The following is a 12,554-nucleotide window of genomic DNA, read 5'->3' as shown; positions in this document are numbered from 1 at the left end:
ATGGCCTATTGGTGTATTTCCATGGCATCTGCAAGCTGATCCATTCTAACCAAAATCTATGTTTTGTATTACCATTCCCATTGAATCATTCAGTTGGCTATTATTTTATGGAAGGATAAGTGATATATATACATATTAGATTTCTTTAATTTATATATATATATATATATATATATATATATATATATATATATATATATATATATATATATATTATTTTTATTTTTTATTTTAGAGAACTCATGACTCATATAGAGTTAGTTCAATCTAAAACAATTCCAAAGTGAATCAATAAAATTAACAAACAAGCATAAAGTTTTATGTTCTATCTAAACATTTAAATGACAATAACATTCTTAGTACGTTATTCGAATCAAACAGTAACATAGTATCGACGATAACTATAAGTGTTAATTAACGACACTACTTGAAACACGTGCATTAATGTTTCGATTAAATCGTAGCTAGTTTGGGGTGATATAGATCAATGAGGGATGTTACACCCATCTGTAGTCAATCTATAAGCCAAATATCTTTACCAAGGCATGGCCAAGTCTGGGTTGTGATTTGATAGAGACGAGCTCCTCATGCTTGTTAGTAGCTCTACAAATTTCATTTTCTAATAGTAGATAATGGAACTCAAAAATGTAGCCATTCCCTAACACATTCACCTGTTCTCCCACATATTGAAACTCCTTCCTCTCTTCAAGCATTTTTGTATTCAACCTTGACCACTCTAAGCCTCATACCATGCACAAAACCCCCCATTAACAGATACTTTTTTACTAGGACTTTTCATCATCATTTCATATCCCCTCTTTGTTATCTAGACCCTTAGATCATGTTTGTCCCCGATCCGAGTTTCCCTTTATAGAATCATAGTACTTGGACTTTATTTTTCTTTCATACTCATTAATGTCAGTAATCAACCTGTATATTTTTATTTTTTATTACTAAAATCAAATTGTTAATGTCTACTACCCATTAATGTACTACCCATTCATGTTTCCTAATTTAAAATATAAGCAACTTACAATTGTAATAATTCTTTACTCAATTTTAAACAAAATTCATTGAAAAACTACCTAAAAATTAATCAAAATGTAGAATAATAAAACTCATTAAAAAATTTTAATTCATTTACTTTATATAATATATACATAATTTCCTTTTTAATCATATATAATATGTATATTGTTTACACTGAAATATTTTTATTTCTCCCTCATATTAATTTTTTATTTTAGTTTATTAATAAGTTTTCAATATATGTCTCTTATTAAAAAATAATTGATTTTTTCTACTTTCAACTACTTTACTTTTGACATTGAAATACTTTATTGTCATCTATATTAAGATAATGTGTTTCCTCTCTATATATATTTATAAAGATGATATTGAGACATTAAGATAGATATTCAAATAGTTTATTTAACTCTTATATTAAAATAGTTTTTAAAAAATACATAGATTACACATCCTCTTGGCACTAGTAAGTGTAAATAAAAATTATATATATATATATATATATCTATATATATATATATATATATATATATATATATATATATATATATATTTCTCTCCAAAGTTGATGTAAAACTATGTTAATATTTTATTTATGGTTGAGTGAGAGTGAAATAATTTTACCCCAACTTCTTCACTTTGGTTTTTAATATTAATAAAGAACCAAATGAGATTATACTGTGATTATTGATGATTTATAATTCTTTTAACTAAAATTAAATAAATAAATATATTTTTGTTTTTTTATTACAAACGACATTATTCTTTAATTTAGATAATATTCTATTTTTAGTCTAAAACAAACATGTGTACAAACAAGACTAAACACATAAATGTCACATGCCCTGTTAACCTCGCATGTAAAAGCAAGGAGTCAGAATTGTTTATACAAATTACCGACAAGTAATTATCAAATTCACAACTCCACAATTTCTTATTAACCATTACATATAATGTTCATTAGTACATTAAGTAAATTACAATATAAGATAGTAAGTCGTATAACCATTAACCATCACTGTGGTAGTCTAATAACATTGTCTCATGAATCCTTGCATCTATTTCATGATTTGCTTGACCATATTAATTAATCTCATACATGGAATTTATGGCTATCACATCAAATAAATAAACATCATCATCAAGGATTCAACATCATCCAACTAACACAAAAGGAAATCACACCATTGAAACACCGATATACGCTGGAAACCCCGTAGGGAAAAAACCAACAAATGTTTAATCTTATTATTAAATTCTCGTGAGGGATTTCACCCCTCACTCAATGGCTTATAAGGGATTCCATCCCTTAACCATTGTTATAAAATCATTACAATGAATTATCATTAATTTGTCACATAACTAGCTAAACGCTAATACAGTTTTCATGCAATATTTTACTTACATACTGCCACATACAACATTCCTTGTGGCATGATTGTTCTAGCAATGTACGTTCCTGCAACTCAAACTCATCTGCATGGACCATTGATCACTTTCCTGCCACAATGTTAACATCACTTTTCTTTGGCACCAACCGCCATCGTTTCCTGTCAATGTTGTCATCAACAAGCTTTGGAAACAAGATTAGAAACCATAATAATGAATTAATAATCAACCTCTAAAAGAGATCTTTTAGCATCTACTCATATGCATGAGCAAGCATGACATACTATTTAACTAGTACATACACCCAATTAAATATTGTTTGACCTCCACAATGTTTATTTACACTAATGCATAATTCTCTTTAAGAGTTCTAACTCATTAGTTCTACTAACATGTATAACACATTCGTTATATCTTCATACATGTAATAAACTGTTATTTCCATGCTTAAGCACATATGTTCTTTTCACATAGTTATTTTTCGAGAACTCAACATAGTCTCTCTAACATACAAAGAACATAACTCCATATCACAATGACTATTCCTTGTTCATACCATTGCTTATCATATTAGCCCTTCTTTAATGTATGCAACACATATTCCCTTCACTAGAATACTACCATCATTTCATACAACAAACCACATATCTCTTTCTTAAAGGAAGTCATTATAACCTCATCTCTCTATCTTCCTATATGAAGGATTCTCAAGCTTCCCTTTTGAGAATTTATTAAAGATATCCATCTTTATGCATAAAAATCAAGATACAAAATCAAGGTTAACTTACCCTTTATACATCAAAGTCAAGAAGTCAACACAACTCATCGAACAAGACAATCTTTCAAGAGATTATATTTTTCAAGAAAGTTAACATGACCACTTTCTCTATGTACACACAAAATCATATTTCCAAAATCACAATAGCTACCCTTATGTGCATGCAACATGTGTTTTTTCCTAACACAATTATTTTTACTTCAAAGCACATAGTCTTTTCATGAAATGAGTATGGATTATTTCTCTTGCATGGACACTATTCATGCGTGTCTTTTAAGGAAAGAATCTCTATCTTTGTTTTTCAAAAAGTCTCTTATAAAGTTATTATTTCTATGCATGAAGAATGCTCTCTTTTTCTAAAAGACACTATATTTGAGTATATAAAACATACATATTTCTTCGAGAAGGTTAGAATGATTATCGATGTGCCAAGAAGCACATCATATCGCAATTTCTATCATGCATGCAATGCATAAATTTCCACAAGAAAATTCGAAATTAACTAGTATACCAATGCAATAAAGCATATATCCCTTGCCAATAAAATCCAACTTAACTTCTATTTCTTTTATATGCATTCTTTCTTTCCATAAATGCAATATTCACTTCTATTTCTTTAATATGCATTCTCTTTTCGAAAGTTGCAATACTAACTTCCATTTCTTTAATATGCATTCTATTTTCCAAAAATGTAATATTTACTTCTATTTCTTTAATATGCATTATATTTTCCAAAAATGCAATATTTACTTCTATTTCTTTAATATGAATTCTCTTTTCCAAAAATGCAATATCTATTGTTTGAATATGTATTCTCCTTACCAAAAATAGCTATTTCTATGAGCAAAATAACATATACTTATCTCTTTAGTTGACCGGCGACAAATCCAAATCATGCATTCCAAACATTCCAGGAGGAAATTGAGTGTGAAGCATCAAAAGATGATCTATGTGAGAGGGATTTTTATGAAATACGTCTTGCCAAAAGCCACAGTAAATATGGAGCGCATAAGAGCTGAGGAAATGGCAGCCTTAACCTGACCTCTTCGTGGAAAGGTTTTCGCCCAACTATGAAAACCTCGCCAGAATTTATCGCCCACTGCCCTCTACACTTAAGGTTGTATGGCAGAAAACTAATTGCCAGTGATATTTCCGTAGAAGGTACTCTCTAACTTGACCATTATAGTAGCGTGCCAGTGGGTGGGCGAATTCATGGTAACTCCATCAGGTAAACCAAGAATTAAATAGAAGTGAAGAGCTGTGACAGAGACAAGAATAACCCGCGACATGCCTGGTATCCACCCCAAATACTATCGTAAAGCCCCCAACTATTGCATGAATTCCCTCCAGCAAGAAAACATGCATAAATGATGAACCTAAAACCCTACCAACCACTGCATGCATCGCTTTTCTTTCAAAGGATCAGTTTCGGATGATGCACTATCACCATTACCTGCAAAAAGGAATGTTGTCCCCTTTCATAACATGGGAAACAAACATCTGTACCCTTTCCGAACCGAAAGGCAATTTCGGTGGAGGTTTATCTCCCACACCTACGCCCTCCTCCATAGAAGAAGTCGCCTCCGTATTATTGACAGTTGAAGCAGTAGCTATGGGTGCAACTGTAATGCTCATAATCAATATAATCATAATGAAAGCAATTAGCTCTTAGAATTCCAACCCCTAATTCCAAAAGAGATTGGCCTTTTCTGCTGCAATTTGAGGTCTTGTAGAGGCGCATGCTCTGAAAAATAAGCACGAAATGAATGGCGATAGAGAAACGTATTTATAGCCATTTACGATCATGGAGATTATGGCTCCCACTATCCTAGCTCTTTCTTTCCTTTCTTGATTTCAGGAATACCAAGAATTAGTTTTTATAACTAATTCGTAATTTAAAATTACTTTTACATTGACTTATTATGATAGGGATATTACATACTCCACCTCTTAACAAGAACACCATCCTCGGTGTTCATCTCTCGCTAGAACTTTAGATTTTAACCATCTAGATCGCACAACAGTGATCCTTCCTCTTTCAAATCAAAGATTTCATTCCAAGAAATGAAAACAAACAAAATAATAATGATATAATCATAAGAAATATCAATAGTCATAAGCATTCATAACTACAAAAATATGCAAGTTCTAATTTCCACCACTTGGCCCTTATTCAAATTCAAAAACCAAACTCTATATCAACTTACCATTACTTAGCATCTACTTTTGGAAATCATGAGCACTTTCACGTAAGAATTTTAATAGTGGTTGGTCAACCCATCAACCCTCAATGGTAAGTAATCTTGTAATGTTTGACAAACAAATTCAAATGCATTAGTCATAATATTGTGAGTCAAATGAAATACTTTTAACTATCAATCAATTGTGCAATGTTAGATGATTTTCTAAATCACAGTACTTTTACAAGTACTTAAGAGCTCATCACTGCTCCACATGCACACTAAATTAACTCTCACTAAAGACATCCACAAAGTACTTCTAAAAGTACCAAAGGAGCACCTAGCTCTTTATTCATCAAAATAGTCAATCACTGCATCAAGTAAACAAAATTGTCTTAGCCCCTACTAAGACATTCAAAAGATTAGTAACACAATAAAGGAATTAAAATTATCAATAACTCCTTATTGAGCACTAAGCTCATTTCCTGTTAAATGTGCATAACATATTTTACGCAACTATCTATAGAATTCATTTTTAACATAACATATAGTTGATTAGTTAATTTCTTTATCTATGAGAACCACAATAGGCTAAATAATTCCCAACCCATGGGAACTAGTTTCCACAACAAAATCGAGTCATTTTCACATCCAGACAGTTTCTTTGATAGAGACCTTACCAGGTCTAACATGGAATTCCACTGGCCAACCAGCTCAAGAATTTCAATGACCACATAAACTCTTTTCCCTTATTGAGATAATTTATCTCCAGGGAGAGGAAATCCGGCAGACAAGTACCATTAACCCCTTCGGGCAGGTAACTACCATCAACCCAAATCTGGGCAGACAAGTACCATCAACCCCTCTTGGCAGGTAACTGCCATCAACCCAAGGCATTCTAGCCTTCCACAACTATCTGCAATTGTCTGGCATGTTAAATTTCACTTTTATCACTATCCCCAAAGTAATTTACATGATGGAACATATAATCATTATCATTAACAAAACAAACATGCATGCACACCATGCATCTACACTTAACCCTCAACATGGGTCCACAACATCTATATTGTTAGGAAACACAACTTACATACATGTTGTATGCACTCTGATTTCCGAATAACACAATCATGCATATCATATAACATTATTCTTTCTCATTTATGATTGCAATTCTCATTGCAACATTTTACGTGATGAGTTTTCTTGTTGCCATTAAGCTACCACTACTTAATCCCATTAGAAACATTAGTTATACATATGCATCCTTTAACAAGTATTCACTTCCCTAATCTTTTTAGTTTGCGACACAATGCTATCATGCATAAAAGTATATGCAAATATTCATTACTGTGTAAATGCCTATGATAGGTGAGGTAACAATCTAAACATTTCCAATTTCCCACAATGTATTGCCATCAACAGACCAATACAGGAAGTAACTACCACAACCACTTGTTTACGAATTGTGATAATCTTAAATCAAATTCAATTCATGCACATAAGTGCTATTAGTTAGTCATACAACACTAACCAATCACAACTACCAATCATCTTAATGGAACCATGGCAATACTTATCCAAAAATTAGTTATGACAATCAAGTCTCGCTGCTAGACTCATTGCATGTTTTCAATATCTAAGGGGTTCTTCTAATGTCCTTTTAAAACAATTTTTCATCCTATTCAAAGATGTTCCCCATAATTTATATTCATGCATTGCCTCATTAAATTTTGTTCATTGTAACTTCAATCTTGTTCAATAAATGCATCATTGTTATTGCCATATTTGCAAATCAAAAGTTGGTAGTTGATTGTCACTTTCCTCAATGAGTGTTGAATATTGTTCATAAGTGTGACAAAAGTTTCATTGTCTTTTATCCTCATCAGGAATCCAATGTCATGAACATAACTATGCAGCAACTTATTACTTACTACTCAAAGCAGTTTAAACACGAATCACACTTATCATGCCAAAAGTAGTGTACTACGTAGATCAATATGTGAATGGTTAAACTCATACTTGAGTTAATGCTCATTGGTGGCGTACCTCAATTTCTTTTCCGCTTACCAATTCCCAAAGGCACTAGTGCTGCAACCTTTAGCTCTAATACCACTTGTCACATGCCCCGGTAACCTCGCATGTAAAAGCATGGAATCAAAATTTTTTATACAAATTACCCACAAGTAATTATCAAATTCACAACTCCACAATTTCTTATTAACCATTACATATAATGTTCATTAGTACATTAAGTAAATTGCAATAGAAGACAATAAGTCGTATAACCATTAACCATCACTGTGGTAGTGTAGTAACATAAACTATCTCATGAATCCTTGCATTCATTTCATGATTTGCTTGACCATATTAATTAATCTCATACTTGGACTTTATGGTTATCACATCAAATAAAGAAACATCATCATCAAGGATTCAACATCATCCAACTAACACAAAAGGAAATCACACCATTGAAACACCGATATACCCTGGAAACCCCGTAGGGTGAGAACCAGCAAACATTTAATCTTATTATTAAACTCTCGTGAGGGATTTCACCCCTCACTCAATGGCTTATAAGGGATTCCATCCCTTAACCATTGTTATAAAATCATTACAATGAATTATCATTAATTTGTCACATAACTAGCTAAAAGCTAATACAGTTTTCATGTAATCTTTTACTTACATACCGCCACATACAACATTCCTTGTGGCATGATTGTTCTAGTAATGTACGTTCCTGCAACTCGAAATCATCTGCATGGACCATTGATCAATTTCCTACCACAATGTTAACATCACTTTTCTTTGGCACCAACCGCCATCATTTCCTGTCAATGTTGTCATCAACAAGCTTTGGCAATAAGATTAGAAACCATAATAATGAATCAATAATCAACCTCTAGAAGAGATCTTTTAGCCTCTACTCATATGCATGAGCAAGCATGACATACTATTTAACTATTACATACACCCAATTAAATAGTGTTTGACCTCCATAATGTTTTATTTACACTAATGCATAATTCTCTTTAAGAGTTCTAACTCATTAGTTCTACTAACATGTATAACACATTCATTATATCTTCATACATGTAATAAACTTTTATTTCCATGCTTAAGCACATATGTTCTTTTCACATAGTTATTTTTCGAGAATTCAACATAGTCTCTCTAACATACAAAGAACATAACTCCATATCACAATGATTGTTCCTTGATCATACCATTGCTTATTATATTAGCCCTTCTTCAATGTATGCAACACATATTCCCTTCACTAGAATACTACCATCATTTCATACAACAAACCACATATCTCTTTCTTAAAGGAAGTCATTATAACCTGATCTCTCTATCTTCATATATGAAGGATTTTCAAGCTTCCCTTTTGAGAATTTATTAAAGATATCCATCTTTATGCATAAAAATCAAGATACAAAATCAAGGTTAACTTACCCTTTATACATAAAAATCAAGAAGTCAACACAACTCATCTGACAAGACAATCTTTCAAGAGATTACATTTTTCAATAAATTTAACATGATCACTTTCTCTATGTACACACAAAATCATATTTCCAAAATCACAATAGTTACCCTTATGTGCATGCAACATGTGTTTTTTCCTAACACAATTATTTTTGCTTCAATGCACATAGTCTTTTCATGAAACGAGTATGGATTCTTGCTCTTGCATGAACACTATTCATGTATGTGTTTTAAGGAAAGAATCTCTATCTTTGTTTTTTCGAAATGTCTCTTATAAAGTTATTATTTCCGTGCATGAAGAATGCTCTCTTTATCTAAAAGACACTATATTTGTGTATATAAAACATATGTATTTCTTCAAGGAGGTTAGAATGATTATCGATGTGCCAAGAAGCACATCATATCGCAATTTCTACCATGCATGCAATGCATAAATTTCCACAAGAAACTTCGAAATTAACTAGTATCCTAACGCAATAAAGCATATATCCCTTTCCAATAAAATCCAAGTTAACTTCTATTTCTTTTATATGAATTCTTTCTTTCCATAAATGCAATATTAACTTCTATTTCTTTAATATGCATTCTCTTTTCCAAATATGCAATGTTAACTTCCATTTCTTTAATATGCATTCTATTTTCCAAAAATGCAATATTTACTTCTATTTCTTTAATATGCATTTTATTTTCCAAAAAAGCAATATTTACTTCTATTTCTTTAATATGCATTATCTTTTCCAAAAATGCAATAGCTATTGTTTGAATATGTATTCTCCTTACCCAAAATAGCTATTTTTGTGAGCAAAATAACATATACCTATCTCTTTAGTTGACCAAAGAGAAATCAAAATCATGCATTCCAAACATTCAAGGAGGAAATTGAGCGTGAAGCATCAAAAGATGATCTATGTGAGAGGGATTTTTATCGAATACATCTTTCCAGAAGCCACAGTAAATATGGAGCACACAAGAGCTACGGCGATTGCAGCCTTTACCTGAACTCTTCGTGGAAAGGCTCGTGCCCGGCTATGAGAACCTCGTTAGAATTTATCACCCACCACCCTTTACACTTCAGGTTGTATGGTAGAAAACTAAATTCCAATTATATTTCCCTAGAAGGTACTCTCTAACTTGACCACTATAGTAGCGTGCCAGTGGATGGGTGAATTCATGGTAACTCCATCAGGTAAACCAAGAATTAAATGGAAGTGAAGAGTTGTGACAGAGACAAGAATAACCCGCGAAATGCCTGGTATCCACCCCAAATACCATCATAAATCCCCCAACTATTGCATGAATTCCCTCCAACAAGAAAACATGCAGAAATGCTGAACCTAAAACCCTGCCAACTGCTACATGCATCGCTTTTCTTTCAAAGGATCGGTTTCGGATGATGCACTATCACCATTACCTACAAAAAGGAATGGTGTCCCCTTTCATAACATGGGAATGAAACATCTGTACCTTTTTCGAAATGAAAGGAAATTTCGGTGGAGATTTATCTCCCACACCTACGCCCTTGTCTGCAGAAGAAGTTGGCTCTATATTATTGACAGTTGAAGTGGTAGCCATGGGTGCAACTGCCATGCTCATAATCAATATAATCATAACGAAAGCAATTAACACCTAGAATTCTGACCCCTAGTGCCAAAATGGATTGGCCTTTTCTGCTGCAATTTGAGGTCTTGTGGAGGCTCATAAGCACGAAATGAATGGCGATACAAAAACAGATTTATAACCATTTACGATCATGCAGATTATGGCTCCCACTATCCTATCTCTTTCTTTCCTTTCTTGATTTCAGGAATATCAAGAATTAGTTTTTATAGCTCATTCGAAATTTAAAATTACTTTTACACCGACTTATTACGATAGGGATATTACAAAAAGTGATTACACATCCTTCCATATTACCCAGCACAATTTTCTTGTCAACTCAGTAAAAAACTCCCAAAATTACACAAAGACTAAACAACACAAAATTGTAATTATCCTTAAAAGAAGACACTAACTTTATTATCCCGGAAAAAAACACTAACTTTCTACAAGGCATCCTACTTTGCTTCTTAGCTGGGTTCTTAAAGTTTGGAACGAATAAAGATATATGTAGGGAGTCAACAATGAAGGAAGGGGACCATGGCACCGTAAAACCATGCAACTTGAACTCCTCTAATTCTCTTGGAGTCCAACCTAGTGGATGTTGAAGTTGCTACAAGTGCTAAGTATGTCGATTTATGCTCATGTCATGCTCAATAAGAATTTGTATATGAATTTAGGGAACTTTGCATATCATCTACTTCAAATTGAAGTGCAAGAGCTACTGCCCTTTCAATAATGCATGGTGTAGTATTGTTTGAAGGGCCAAGGAAAGAACCAAACAAACAGCGTAAAGATAAGGAATTGGAAAGGCTACAATGATGGGTCAGAGACTGCCATAGCCCATAAAAAGAAGGATGAAAACCTGCGATCTTGGTTCATGGGAATCCCTGAGATCTCATTTTTATTGCAACTATAAATATGTATCAACACCTATCATTGAAATAAGGAATAATCCTATTTTTACTTTCAACTTGTGGCCTCCCTTAAGTTATGTGAGCTTTATCATGTGAGTGTTAGATGTCAGCTTCATCTAGACTATGGACCACTTGATTAGCTAGAGCATTATGGCATTAATACAAGAATTTGAGGCCTTTGACATGTGGAGAAAGACATCACCCCAAAGAGAAGAATGACCTAGGTAAGCCGAGTTAAAGATTGATATCAGCGTGAGATCGGGAAGAAAAGCATAAATAAGGAATTATATTCTACAAATAATCAAAGAAAGATTCAAAAGTGAAAATTATTGATATTATTTTAAGAGAGAATTGATCTGATTTATTGTATGTTTTAAAAAAAATTAATAATTAAACTTATAAATATTAAATAAAAAATTATAAATATTCATTAAAAATTATAAAAATATAATATTTATATTTATATTTTAATTTCTTACAATTAATTCATATTATGGCATTGTAATATTAACGATTTATAAAGTTTACACGGATTAGTTTAATCGGAAATTGATGTCAAGATATAAATGTGGCAAGTCCATCGATCTAAAATATTCAATATAATGGATTCAAAATAATTAAATTAAAGCATTTTAAATCACACATTACTAAAGTTAGAAATCATAGTATAAAATATTATGTAAACTAGGAAATTCAATGCTCACATCTTTATAGGCCAAGCCTGTTATGAAACCAACTCACAAAAAAGTAGAAAAGATAGATCAACGCCTTATAATTTAGCCTCTTCGAGGGGGAAACCTCTTTTACATTAAACAAATGAACAATTCTTGGATGATACAAATGACAATATCTCCTTTCTATATATAGGAGTCTAAGAGGTCGTAATATAATCAAAGCCAACATAACAATAATAATGTAAGGGAACAATAATAACATTAGTGGTCTTCTATGGAGTACAATAATAACAATATGGGAACTACATGGGCACACCAATATAATAAGAGGGTTTTACTAATAACAATAAAGGGTTACACTAGTAGTATAGGGACCTAACATGCCCCTCTCCTTCAAAAAGTGTTGTCCTCAACTCTTGAGTACTTCTTAATTCTTTTGTATAAAATTCTTGTCCTCCCATGTGGAGTCTTCAACGGGTAAGTTCTTTCAATTGAT

Source organism: Pinus tabuliformis, chromosome 5_2, assembly GCF_031772625.1.
Source record: "Pinus tabuliformis cultivar Carrire ecotype Pingquan chromosome 5_2, CPIR1, whole genome shotgun sequence".
NCBI classification, from domain to species: Eukaryota; Viridiplantae; Streptophyta; class Pinopsida; order Pinales; family Pinaceae; genus Pinus; species Pinus tabuliformis.
The sequence above is the reverse complement of the archived record's forward strand: the minus strand, read 5'-3'. Positions refer to the sequence as shown.